This window comes from Eurosta solidaginis, chromosome 1 (genome assembly GCF_040869045.1).
Source record: "Eurosta solidaginis isolate ZX-2024a chromosome 1, ASM4086904v1, whole genome shotgun sequence".
Lineage (NCBI taxonomy): Eukaryota > Metazoa > Arthropoda > Insecta > Diptera > Tephritidae > Eurosta > Eurosta solidaginis.
Window position 1 is genome coordinate 254,828,632 of NC_090319.1, and position 13,067 is coordinate 254,841,698.

Below are 13,067 nucleotides of genomic sequence, written 5' to 3' on the forward strand. Positions count from 1 at the left end.
ATAAAAAACTCTAGCGCATATTTACTTACGTTTGCTCCATTTTGTTTCACTTTATTTTGTTATTGACGTTTATCTGCACATTCGTTGTTCATTTCATTCGCTCCTTCACAATAGTGCCCTATTTTTGAATATGCAACACTATACAACACTATCAATCAGGTCGACAATTACCCATGGTTCAACTATATACAGGTTGGCTCATCTGTAAAGCAACAAAATAAATAAAAAAATAAATAAATGTAAGGCGCGATAACCTCCGAAGAGATCTAAGGCCGAGCTTCTCTTCCAATTTGCGTCGTGCTCCTCTTGATTTTCCCTACAAATTGGCCGGAGGGGACCTACATGTTTTATGCCGACTCCGAACGGCATCTGCAAGGCAGATGAGTTTTCACTGAGAGCTTTTCATGGCAGAAATACACCCGGAGCGCTTGCCAAACACTGCCGAGGGGCGACCCCGCTTCGAAAAATTTTCTTCTAATTGAAAAACCTTATTTCTAAAATTTTGATGTTGCTTTGCCCGGGAGTTGAACCCAGGGCATACGGTGTGATAGGCGGAGCACGCTACCATCACACCACGGTGGCCGCCGACAACAACAAAATATGTCTGTTCAAATTGTCAAAATCTGTGTATTGGTGTTGGTGCGAATGGTATGGAATGGAAACATAAAACTTAGCAGTTTTTGTATGTGTAAGTAAAATGTTGCCAATGTGTTGGTTTCATTTTGAGTTTGCCATCTCCTTTTGACAATCCCTTCGACCATGCAATGACATAAATAAAATCAGCTGATGAGATGAGCCAACCTGTACATAATTGAACCATGCAATTACCTAAGCGGTTTCAACTGAAAGCGCCAACTCAACTCGACAACTTTTTATTGTTGCTTTCCATGCAATTCGGTAAGCTAGCTAGTGTTTTAATTGTACTCGTTAGCAACGAAATACAGCTAAAGAACATTTCATCTCACTACATTCGCTCATATCACAAATCACACAAGAAGATTGTGCATTGCGCATGTAAACATTAGATCATCTCTTTTTTATGGGCAATCCTTACGTCATTTTCCTTTAGCTGTTGTTTTTTGCTCTCCTTTCATTCGCTCAGTCAACTGTGACGTAGACACGCAGCACGAAGCAATTTTGTACTCGTGAATGCGCAAAAACACTGAAAGAGTAAACAACTTTAAGATGATGTAAGGAAAAAAAATAGTTTTCTTACGTGCGAAACTATTTAAATGTATCAGTATCTTAAAAATTTTTGTACGTTTCTTCCATGGCGGAACGATACAAGGTGGCAGCATGGCGACATACCTACAAACATATATAAAAATTTCATGTACTTTGTTTTTGTAAATTCAATGGACAAATGTCAAAATCGTACTGCGCCGGAAGTTGATGTATCAAATCAAATAAAAAAAGCTTATAATCAGCTGTCCCATGCTGCCACCTTGTATCGTTCCGCCAAGGTTTCTTCTTATTTTCTACAAAACATGTTTTATATTAGTGCTGCCAGCTCTCATAAAGTTGATCCAGATCGTCCCAATGAGATTTGAGCCAGAGCCAGAGCTCGATAAACCAATGGAACGGCCCTTATTGAAACTCAAGAGCGAATTGAGAGTTTCACAGAGTTGCACTGCCACACCGCCATTTTATACAGGGTAAAAGTGTAACGCTTTTGCGTTGCGAGCAGGCAAAAATTTTCACAAAAGAACGAAATACCCCGTAAAGGTGTTGCCTGTTTTTTAGAATAGAATAACAACCCTTGCGCGGCGTACAAAAAGCGTAACACTATAGCCAGAAAAGAAAACGCTATTATACAAAGAAATTCTATGCATTACTTCTCGTTTGGCACGGTGATATTTAAATCTTTCTCACCCAGCTCAATTAATTCAAGGAATTCCAGGACTATTGTGGTGTTAAGCCACGCAAGGTAATTGAAAACTAAGTATCTTGGCACAAGAAATATTTTAACTCGAAGACAGAAGGAAGAGATTTGATTTCGGAAGAACTGTTTTGTATAAAATTATTCCCGTAGATGCTAGCAGAACCCCTAAGGCCTGAGATCAAAACTCACAATTACTGAATCTAGGCTCTGATATGAAGTTAAAACGTTAAGGAAAAAGTAAGCATCTATAAAAATAGCACTAACAAAATTGCCTAGTTTCATTTATGATTACTGAGTTTTCCACATACATAGTTCGGCAACACCAGAATGCAAATTTTGAACCGATACATTTTATTTCATTGCAATCAACAACATAATGCTGGAACCAAGAGCTTTGTGACCAAAACTAGGTTCACAACGTTTGGTCAAAATATAGTACAATTTTTGGTTGCATGCACATATATTTGTTTGTTCAGCTTAGATTAAAGGAAAGTCTTCACTATGTTTACTAAATTTTATATGGAAACATTCTAAAATTTTGTATTTTATACTAATAAAATAAAACAAAAATTTGGTCCCAAATGAAAACATAGTGTGGCAACCGTGTTCGCTTTACCGAAAATGTCTCACTTCCCTACAAGAATACTGACTATCATATGACTATCATCTGATTGTCAGCAATGTCAACCTAACGATCAGCGCCTCATACAAACTTTCTATCACAAACTTAAGGGACTTGCGCAAATGTGATGTAAACAACTGTGTACGTGTGAGTTTTTGTCTCCTTCTTATACACCAACATGGCCTACTGATTAAGTATATAGCCGTACTGCTCACTCTCATTCATTTTCCTGGATCAGTGATGACACTCTAACTATCAAAAAGTGTCATAAATGATAGTTTACTGTAGATATCAGGTTTGACTGTTATACTATCATAAATGACCATTATTATATTCCGCCAAAATGAAACAATGCTTTTTGCTTTTTATTTACTTTATTTCATTACGTTTTTAATTTTGTACGTGATAAAAGCATACGTGTTTCTTGTTTGTTTAGTTTTATAAGAATTCGAGTTCAGAATGTTCAATTTAAATTCAGAAAATAACAAAACCACAGAAGAGCGCTTTCCTCATGCGGAAACACATATAAAAATGAATCACCACTAACTATTATTATTTTTCGCATATCAATTTTTTGAGTGCGCCCCACACATTCCAACAGCTTTTAGTATTTTTTAGTGAAATGTTTTTTTTTTTTCATTTTTTAAACTTATTTTTTATATGGTTTTCGTCGGTTGAAAATGGCGGAATTTAAAAAATAACAAAACAACCGTGATAATCATTTGATTGACATATGACAGCCAGTAGTGACAACATGATTAAATCGGATAAACTGTTCTCGCATACATAAAATTCCGTTGAGAATTATGTATCTGTCTCACAAGCATAATGGTATCTGCTGTATGTTCTTTTGTTCTGTACCAGGTGTCCGAAGCTTTCCCAGTTTGAGTCCTTTTTCATGATTATAGGCTGTCGTTGGGTACATGCGGACATGCGTGAGCGAGCAAAGTAACATACATAAATTTGAGTATCAATGTCTACGTCATCGCAGGATCAGCATTGTCAATTACAAGTGTGAGTGTATTAGTAAAACTATCAGCGTTTCTTGTAGGGTTGTAAATACGAGGTTAACGAATAAACGGGACGATGTGTATATGCATATTATGCATCATAAGTTTCTACATAGGTATATTGTAATTTATTCTGTGAAAGTACATAATGTAAACAAATCGGCGGTAGTTCACAAACAATTGCATATCTGGCATAAGTCGGTGTGTTGGGAGGAACTCTCAGACACCTTCTCAGCGATTCATTAAGCGATGTGATTATTTTCTTACCATGTCCTTTAGGTGCATTTGCAAAAGTGGTGTTTGCATATTCAGCCTTAGATCTCACATATATTTTAAACAAATTTACTGCATTTTTTGGAGCCAGCCCTGCCTTAATCATCATCAGTCTACTGATGAGGTTTCTAGCCTTCACTTTTTATTTTTTGAATATGATCTATGACTGTAAAGTTGGCACTAACAATCCTGCCTAGCCATTTAACTTTGTCCAGTTGTTAAATTACATCCTCACCTATCCGCAAATCAAAATTTTTCTTAGCAGTGCTCAAATACATGAAATTAGTTTTATGTGTATTAAAGTTTAGATGTATCTCGCTACAGCTCTGTTTTAACATCAAAAGTTTAGATTTTAGAATTGACAGTGCTTTCTCTTCAAATTTTGCATGACATATAATTGCTATATCATCAGCATATTGAAATATTTGTGTGGTTTGATCATTTATTTCATGCAGGCTTGCCGTATACAGATTGAATAGCATAAGTGAAAGGCGGCTTCCTTGGGGTAGACCATTTTTGACATGAATAGCATGTTTTCCTAAGGTGAGGGTTCTACTGGAGAAAAGATTGAATACTCAATTGTCTATACTAGTATGAACGTTGAATTTTACTAAAATATCATGAAGAATTTTTAAATCCACGCAGTTATATGCATTGGAAACGTCCATAATGCATATGAAGACCTTTTCTTTGCTGGATTTTCCTTCTGCATTATAATGTAACGCCTCATTCAAACACATAGTGGAAGAACGGTTTTTCCTGTATGCAAAGCTTTTAGGGGGAATTATTTTATTTTTTTCCACAACCATTGTTAGCTCCTCTTTTACCAGCATATTTAGGCTTTTCATAACCACTGACAATAAATATATCGGCCTATAATTTTGGAAGTCATCTAAATCCTTTCCAGCCTTAGGAATGGGAATAATTTTTATTTGCCTCCATTCAGGTCTAACAATGTTATTCCTAAAATGGTCTACAAGTGACTGAAATTCCTTTGTTTTAATTGGTAAGTTTTTAAGCATTTCGAGTGTAATTCTATCTCTACCACCAGCAGTGGACTTCTTTTTGTTCAGTAAGGTTAAACAAGTTTCGAAATCAAAATCTACTTGATCATTTGTAGCACCAACATCTTCCATTATCGACAATCCGTTATCCTCCATTCCTTGTTCAACTTGTTCTGCTAACATTTTAAGATAATTTTCATTATCTTCTGTAGCCCATAGATTTCTCCCCGTGTCGTTTGAGTTATGCATACTATTAATGAAACGCCATACATGCTTAGCATTAGAATTGCGATTAATATCTTCAATTTTGTCTTGAAAGTGTTCCTTTATCGCCTTTTTGACCGTTTTTTTCCTTGCTCTAGCTAAGTTTTTATCCAAGTCTTCCAAATTAGTAAAATTAACAGTACCTAACTCTTCTTTCAGTTTTTTTTTGATATGAAGAAATTCGGCCGCTTACTATTCTGTAGTTCTATGATTATAGGCCTATGATTGCTACCTCCCAAAAAGGCATGGCTGCATTTGAAGCTGGGTAACAATACCATATTTGTATCCAGTATAGAGTAACTGTTATGCGATACACTATGAAATGTAGTAGAACCATCATTAATACACCTGAACCTTGCATTTTCAATAATTCTGCCTAAATCCTTGCCTTTAGTGGTGTTAACCACATCCCCCCATGCACGCGATCGTGCATTAAAGTCACCAAGAAACAGAACATTGTCAAATTTTTGAAGATATGATACAAATATATTTCTTGAAGGCAAACTATGTCTATCTGATATAATTGATTGAAAATGTTTAAGTGACTTTTGTTGAGCTTAAGGCTTTGCACATTATATTGGAGCACTTTTATTGAGGTCATAGTCATGATCGTGATTTTGCAACGTTGTAAGCCTATTGCTAACATTATCTTGGTATAAATTACCTATTAACTGTACTATCGGTTCTTTATTATCTATTTGAAATTTTTCAATTAATAGTGACAAAAGTTTTTCGATTTCCGATACTCTAGACCAGCTCGGTTTTGAATAACACGGTTCCTCCTGTTTCTTAACTTTTTGGTGAACTTGTCTCTCCTGTTTTACTTTTTGTGCACTTTTTACCACACTACTGTATTTTCTTGGGACTAGCCGTTTATTTACCACCTTGTCATTGTTAATTCGCTGCACTTTATTGCCTTTCAAGGCTGGAAAACTTTCATCACTTTCTTCTAATAGTCTAAATCTGTTATTGTAGTTGATCGTACTATGATATGTCTCAATCGCCTCAACCTTGGACATTTTCTTGATCGTCATTATTTCTAACACCTGCTTTTCTTTTTCCCATTTCGGATAAACATTTCTATTCAGGGCACTGCCACACAAAATACACTTGTTTGCTTCCTTACACTCCTTTCCGCAACCTTCCTCTCTACCACATAGGATGCATCTATTCTTGGCCCTGCATCCCATTCTGGTGTGTCCCAATCTCCCGCAATTGTAACAATGTCTAATTCTTGGTATATAATGTACCACTTTAAATTTAACATGAAATATGTCAATAGCCTCTGGTTGCTCCTTTTCCTCAAAAGCAACTTCCACAGTGTACGTTGGAATGACATTTTCTTTATTGTTAGGGCCCCTTTTGGTAATACGCATCACCGACATTACCTTACACTCACAATATTTTCTTTTAACTCCTCATCAGTGAACGAAAGTGGTATATTTCTAACAACACCTATTGTTTCAACAAAATTCTTTGGAATATAAGATCTCAAATTGGCATTTTTTAATTCTTCATTGAACACACACGCATTTGCATACTCATAAGTTTCAAAAAAAAATTTTATAAAGCGATTTGCCGATCGATCTTATAGTTTTAATTCCTGGAATTTTAAAGCGTCTTATTTTCTCCCACAAAAACAATCCATTTCTCATCATTATTGATGAAACTACACTCTGACGTGTCCATTAAAACACAGGAATCGCCGCCATAATTCTTCCTGTATATTTCAGTACTTCTTTTCTTTACCTGGGTACTATCCCTCCCTTTATTTTCACAATCCACCTCCTGTCCTTTTGCAGAAATATCTGCCTGGGCACTTATGGCTTCCTTACTTGTTACTTGGGATTGAGCAATACCCTGATATTGCCTCATGTTTGCCTTTTCCACTGAATTTTCCTCTTTTTCTTTGTCATTGGTATCATTCACACTGTCACCTACTGTACCTACTTTGAATTCGTCCATTTTTTTAATTTTTGCTAACTCCTCATTTTCTGCCGCCATCTTGGTAAACATGCCTTTTGGCACTAACATGCCTTTTGGCACTAACATGCCTTGTAACGGAATATAAGTCCCGTTACTATTTTCCGTCTTGATTTTTTTAGATCTTTCTTCTCGTTCTCTTTTAAGTCTTTGACTTTCAGTCAACTCTAATTCAGTCTTTTTGTTTTGTCTTTTCCTATAACTTGTCCTTTTGTTAACATTTCTGTATTCTAACCATCCTAAATCCAAGTCCGAGTCCGTGTCCATTCTTGTCCTGTCCTCATCATCTCCGTCCCCTACAACCGACGCCGCCACACCGGCCATCTTTCAACACCAACAACAACCAATACTTCAAAAAACTTACCCAACGTTAACAGCAAAATGTATTTTTTAAATAAGTTTTACGTCTGGCCAAAACACTTACAAATCCACAATATTTCAATGTTCTTTTTTCTTTTTAAACACAACTTTCACAATTTTGAAGTCCTACCACCTCTTTTCTTTTCCTTTTTTTTTTAATCAACCGTTTTCCGAAGTCCGTCAGTATTATCCAAGAATCAGCTTAGAAGTGGTCGCGACTTTTCAAACGTTTTTATTTTGAATGAACTAATGACGCGTTTCTTAACTGGTGCCGACATACTCTTTTCGAAATTCCGATACTTTACGATACTTTTATATTAGGGCTAGTACACGCGGTAAGCTAAGGGATAACTTAAGGGTCAGATACACTATGCGACATGGCAACATAATCATACACTGTTAGCCTACTGTACATGAGACGTAACTGTAATCTGTAATATACTACAGTTCGGCCATCCTGATCCTCAAATTAACCACAATTTGCCAACCTAATATTATAATAATATTACAAGTTAAATTTCTATTTCTATATCTGACCCGGTAAGCGTTTCTTCAGGACCACTTTCGAGAACTAAGTCTGCTGAGCTCAAGACCCATTTTTTGAGCTTACTAGCTTCAACAACACCAATGTATGGTATTTGTGTGATCTGGCAACCGTCGACATGGCGTACTACATACCTGTCATGAGGTAGGACCCGTTCAATTACATAGGGCCCACGATATTTAGGATCTAATTTTTTGTTGGTGCCTGTCTTAGTGTTACTGTGTCTAGTAACGACGTAATCGCCTTTCTCATACTTTTCAGCAGGCCCATTACATTTCAGAAAGTAGTTATGATTTGATTCTTGCGATTTCATTATATTTTTTTGTGCGGCATCTCTCACCAAATCTAAGTCACGCTCAACTACACTGTTACTCTCGTCTAAGTACTCAGTTAATTCATCAATAGTTTCACCCCGCTGAGCGACGCCAAATAGGAGGATAGAAGGTGTTGTTTTTGTTGTCATATGGACAGTATTGTTTAGTATATATTCAGTGTTGCGCAACATATGAGGCCAATCTGCATGCCCTTGTTTTTCACAATATTTAGCCATTAGGGGAGTAAGGACACGGTTAACTCGTTCCACCTGACCATTCGCCTGCGGTGACGCGGTTGCATTCAGTATATGTTGTATATTTTTTTTTTCCTACAAATTCTTTGAATTCGGCCGATGTGAAAGACGTGCCTCAATCACTGATGATACGTCAGGGTTGGCTATAGCTATCAAAGAAGTTTTGGAGTGCTGCGCATGACTCTTTAGAACTCGTAGTTGTTGCAGCGTACAACTTCGTAAACTTTGTAAAGCCGTCTATAACGACCAATATATGCTTCTTTTTTGAGCTGATGGCAGGTAAGGGACCTAAATGGTCAATATGTATGGTGCCAAAGGGGATGGGAGCTTTTGGAATATTAAATAAATTTCATTTGTTCTTTCGCATCGATGCAGAATACACTATACACTTTAAGCAGTTACGGATAAAATTATGAACACGAGTTTTCATCTGAGGAAACCAGTAGTGCTTTTTTATTTCAGCACTACACTTGTCTATACCTAAGTGTACAATTTTTTCGTATCTGATAACATTATTTACCATTTCATTTGGCACGTATAATCGACGAGTATTCGAGGGCGATATTTGGTAAACAACTTCGTCTCGAAGCTCATATTCATTACTTTCTTCAGTCTCTAATTTGGATCTAAGGCGGCAAATTTCAGGGTCATTGCTCTGTGATATTCGTAATTGAAAATCAATATCAAGGTCACTAACTGCACCAATATTCTCTATTCGACTTAAAGCATCCACATGAGTCATTGATTTTCCAGGTCTGTGTTGTATTGTATAATTGTACTGTTCCAACTGAAGTGCCCAGCGAGCAATTTTCGCTGAACCATTTTCATTAGCTAATGTTTTTGCCAATGCATCACAGTCAGTTACAATCTTAAATGGCCTACGATGGAAATATGTATGAAAGCGTCACACAACAGTAAGAGTTTCTTGTTCGTAACTGTGTAATCTACTTTCCGATACAGACGTAGTCTTTAAAAAAAAAGCAATAGGGTGAAATTTTTAATCATCTTGTTTTTGCTGCAGCGCAGCACCAAATCCCTTCGAGCTAGCATCGCAGTGTAATTCAGTATCTCGCCCTGGATCAAATATGGCTAAAATAGGTGGCTCTATGAGCTTTTGGCGTAAAGTAAGGAAGGCTTGGCGGCATTGTTCAGAAAAAATAAAAGGTGTATCTTTTTTAATAAGTTGAGTCAATGGGTAAACAAGTTTTGAAGAGCCCGGCACAAAACGACGGAAGAACGAGAATAAAACAAGACATGTTTGTAACTGCCTATGACTTCTTGACATCGGATATTGCTGAGTTGCTTCAATATGCCGATTGCTTGGCGAAATTCCGGAAGAGTTGGCTTTAAACCCTAGGTATTCTATCTCAGTTTGCGCGAATTTACATTATTTAAAATTGAGTTCAAGACCGAAAGAACGAAGTCTTTTAAATACCTTTACTACAGTGCGTAAGTGTGTTTCAAAATCCACAGAAGCTATCAAAATATTATTCATGTATACTACAACTAACCCAGCAGCAATTAGGTCACGTAAAATATTATTTACAAATCGCTGAAATACAGCAGGGCCATTTTTTAAGCCGAAAGGCATTCGTGTATATTCGTATTATCCATCAGGTGTCACAAAGGACGTATATTTAATTGAATCTTCGTGCATTCTAATCTGCTTAAACCCGTTTTTGAGGTCCATTAAGGTAAGCAACTGCTTGCCACCCAAATGTTCTAAACAGTCGTCAGGTAATGGCAGGCTGGTGATTGTCTCTTACCGTTATCTTATTAAGAGGACGATAGTCGACACATTTTCTAATTTCACCCGATTTTTTGCGTATAGGTACGATTACGGAAGCATAGGAAGAATTACTGGGGCGTATACTATTTCTCGATAACAGGTCGTTAATAATTTCTTTGATTTCAATTCGTTCCTGATGCGAAAGGCGGCTGGGTCGGCGGTATATAGGGATATTCTTAGTAACCTCTATTTTCATGCAATAATTATCAGAACTGGAAGGATTTACCTCAGTTTTTTCATACGCACATTTAATAGCGGACCGAAACAAATGTAGTTTATTGGGACATAGCGAGGTATTTATATCGAATATATTGTAACGAATTTCCTGCAAATCCTCTTATTTGCCCTTTTGCTAGGATCGTATCGCTAAACTGTCGAATAAATAACTCCAATATTGAATAATGGAAAAATGGCCTTTATTAAAATACTTCACAATAACACTCAAATTGTGCAACGAATAGCTTAATAACCAAACTGATAGCTTAAAGGAAACTGACTTTCAAAATAATAGTGCTATTGCTCGCTAGATATCGTCTTACTCGTAACTGCTTGACAATTCAAATCAAACTGAATTACTTCTTACTCGCTGGCGCCGCTTTTATAGTTTACGCTGCATATTTCTAGGCTCTTCGATTTCCAGAAGTTACTAGTTGTTTCGGCTACAAAATCGCCAGCCACAACTACGTGCACAAATTATTGCTCTCTCTTGTGACAACTCAGATAAGGTATATGCATGTGTTTGTAGTTTACAGTCTCCCGCACACACATAAGCGTATAAGTAAATTCATCGGTGTGTGACATCTCATCTCTTGCTGCCTTGTATGTAAATGTTGCTCGTCGGAATGTGTACATATGTGTACATATGTGTAGACGCAATTATTTATTCGTTTATGTAGATACATAATGATTGAATTATTGATGTGCATTCACGTCACTGCTTAGATCGGCTTAGAGCTGGCAGCACTCCTTAGTTTTGCTAATATTCGTAACACTGCCCTCCACCTAAGTCTGATCGTCCCGATCAGACAAATCTCTCGATCTAAACGCTGCTAGCATCGCCAAATGTACCACTCTTCTACTCCGTGGTTTCTCAATGCTTTGTATGCGGTAGATGGTATCACTGAGCTTCTTCACAATCTTGTACGGGCCTTCCCAACTGCACCGAAATTGGGCTGGGACACCTTTCCGCCGGTGAGGGTTGTTTAACAGTACCAAATCTCCATTCCGGAAACCTTCCGAATTATTTTCCCTGTCGTACCTGTGTTCCATCTTACTACTCATTATTCTGGATCGTTCTCTCGCACTCTGTTGCTTGGCCAATGAAGAACTACTTTGTAGAGCTTGCGCTGGACGGATTTGCTTTGCATAATCAGTATCGTTCCCACGTTTCCCCACAGTAGTGCGCTCTGGATTGAAACTACCCTCGCATTCCTTCTCGAAAATTCGTTGCTTCATTTTCCTACGTCTTTTAGGTTTTGTCAATGCCAGTGTTTCTCTCGCAGGTACTTTTGATTTTGATTTATTTGGCCCATTCGATCTATCAACCTTTGCTTTTGACTTTCGTGGTCTTTGTCGAGTCTTTTCCACCAGTACCCGATTACTGCTGAACCCTTTTTCCAAACTAAAGTTAAGTGGTATGTCCTGGTTCTTATAGCGCATAATTTTCCTCCGCATATCGATCCTGACGTCATGGTCAACCAAGAAGTCCACTCCCAATATGACTTCATCAACGATCTCCGCCACAACGAATTTGTGTAGAACCATGACTTTTCCAATTAATACCTCACATACCACTTCGCCTTCGACTTGATTATATTCGCCTGTTACCGTACGCAACCTTGCTCCAGGTAATGACTTTACTCTCCTGTAGACCAAATCAGATCGAATCAAGGAATGAGATGCCCCCGTATCTACAGTCAGTACACGCTCTTTACCATCCACATTCCCTCTGACGGTAAGACTGCTTGATTTCCTTCCGATTTGCAACACAGATATCACAGGACATTCAACAGCCGGGGCAAGTTTTCGTTCTTTACATTCGACATGCTCTTGCTCATTTCCGCCAGCTTTGCGTTTACGACCACCCACATTGTTGGAGCTATTGGGACCGCTGCTGCAATGTCGTGCAATATGACCTGGGTTGCCGCACTTGAAACATTTAATAACTCCGGCATTTTTCTGTTGTGATCCCTTCAGTGCTTCCAAAATAGTGTCTACCCAATCTGGTCTTTCCACTTCTACACGATGAGCTTTGTATGCTGGTTTACTCAATAGTGAGGCCGTTTCCTGAGTCAATGCATGTGATACCGTTTCAGAAAATGTCAGCTTTGGGTTTGCGTATGTAGCTCGCTTCGTTTCCACGTCCCGTATGCCATTTATGAAACTCTGGATTTTTACCCTTTCAGTGTATTCCACGGGTGCGTCCGCATTTGCAAGATGAGCCAATCTTTCAATATCTGAAGCAAACTCCTGCAATGTTTCATTTGCTTTTTGGTAGCGGTTTTGCAACTCAATTTGGAATATCTGTTTCCTATGCTCGCTTCCGTAACGTCTCTCTAAAGCGCTCATCAATGTTTCGTAGTGGTTCCGCTCGTACTCTGGGATGGTCTGTAAGATTTCCGCGGCAGGCCCTTTCAGTGCCACGAACAGAGCTGCAACTTTATCTTCAGCATTCCATTGGTTCACTGCTGCGGTCTTCTCAAACTGTAGCTTAAAGACCTGAAAAGGAACAGAACCGTCAAAGGATGGTGTCTTTACCTTTGGATTAC

General features: G+C 37.9%; 1 protein-coding gene across 9 annotated transcripts in view; it reads right to left on the reverse strand.

The window, feature by feature from the left end:
• LOC137237120 (uncharacterized) overlaps window positions 1–13,067 on the reverse strand; it is a 137,724-nt gene that overhangs the window by 105,068 nt on the left and 19,589 nt on the right. For 3 of the 9 annotated variants that reach the window (XM_067760397.1, XM_067760390.1, XM_067760389.1), the window contains one exon: window positions 30–202. The exons of 2 other annotated variants lie outside the window; for them this stretch is intronic. The gene's annotated coding sequence lies outside the window, so the exon portion shown is untranslated. Of the gene's footprint in view, window positions 1–29; window positions 203–828; window positions 1,163–13,067 lie in introns of those variants that run through there. 4 more of the 9 variants (XM_067760392.1, XM_067760391.1, XM_067760393.1 and 1 more) reach the window with 4 other exon arrangements.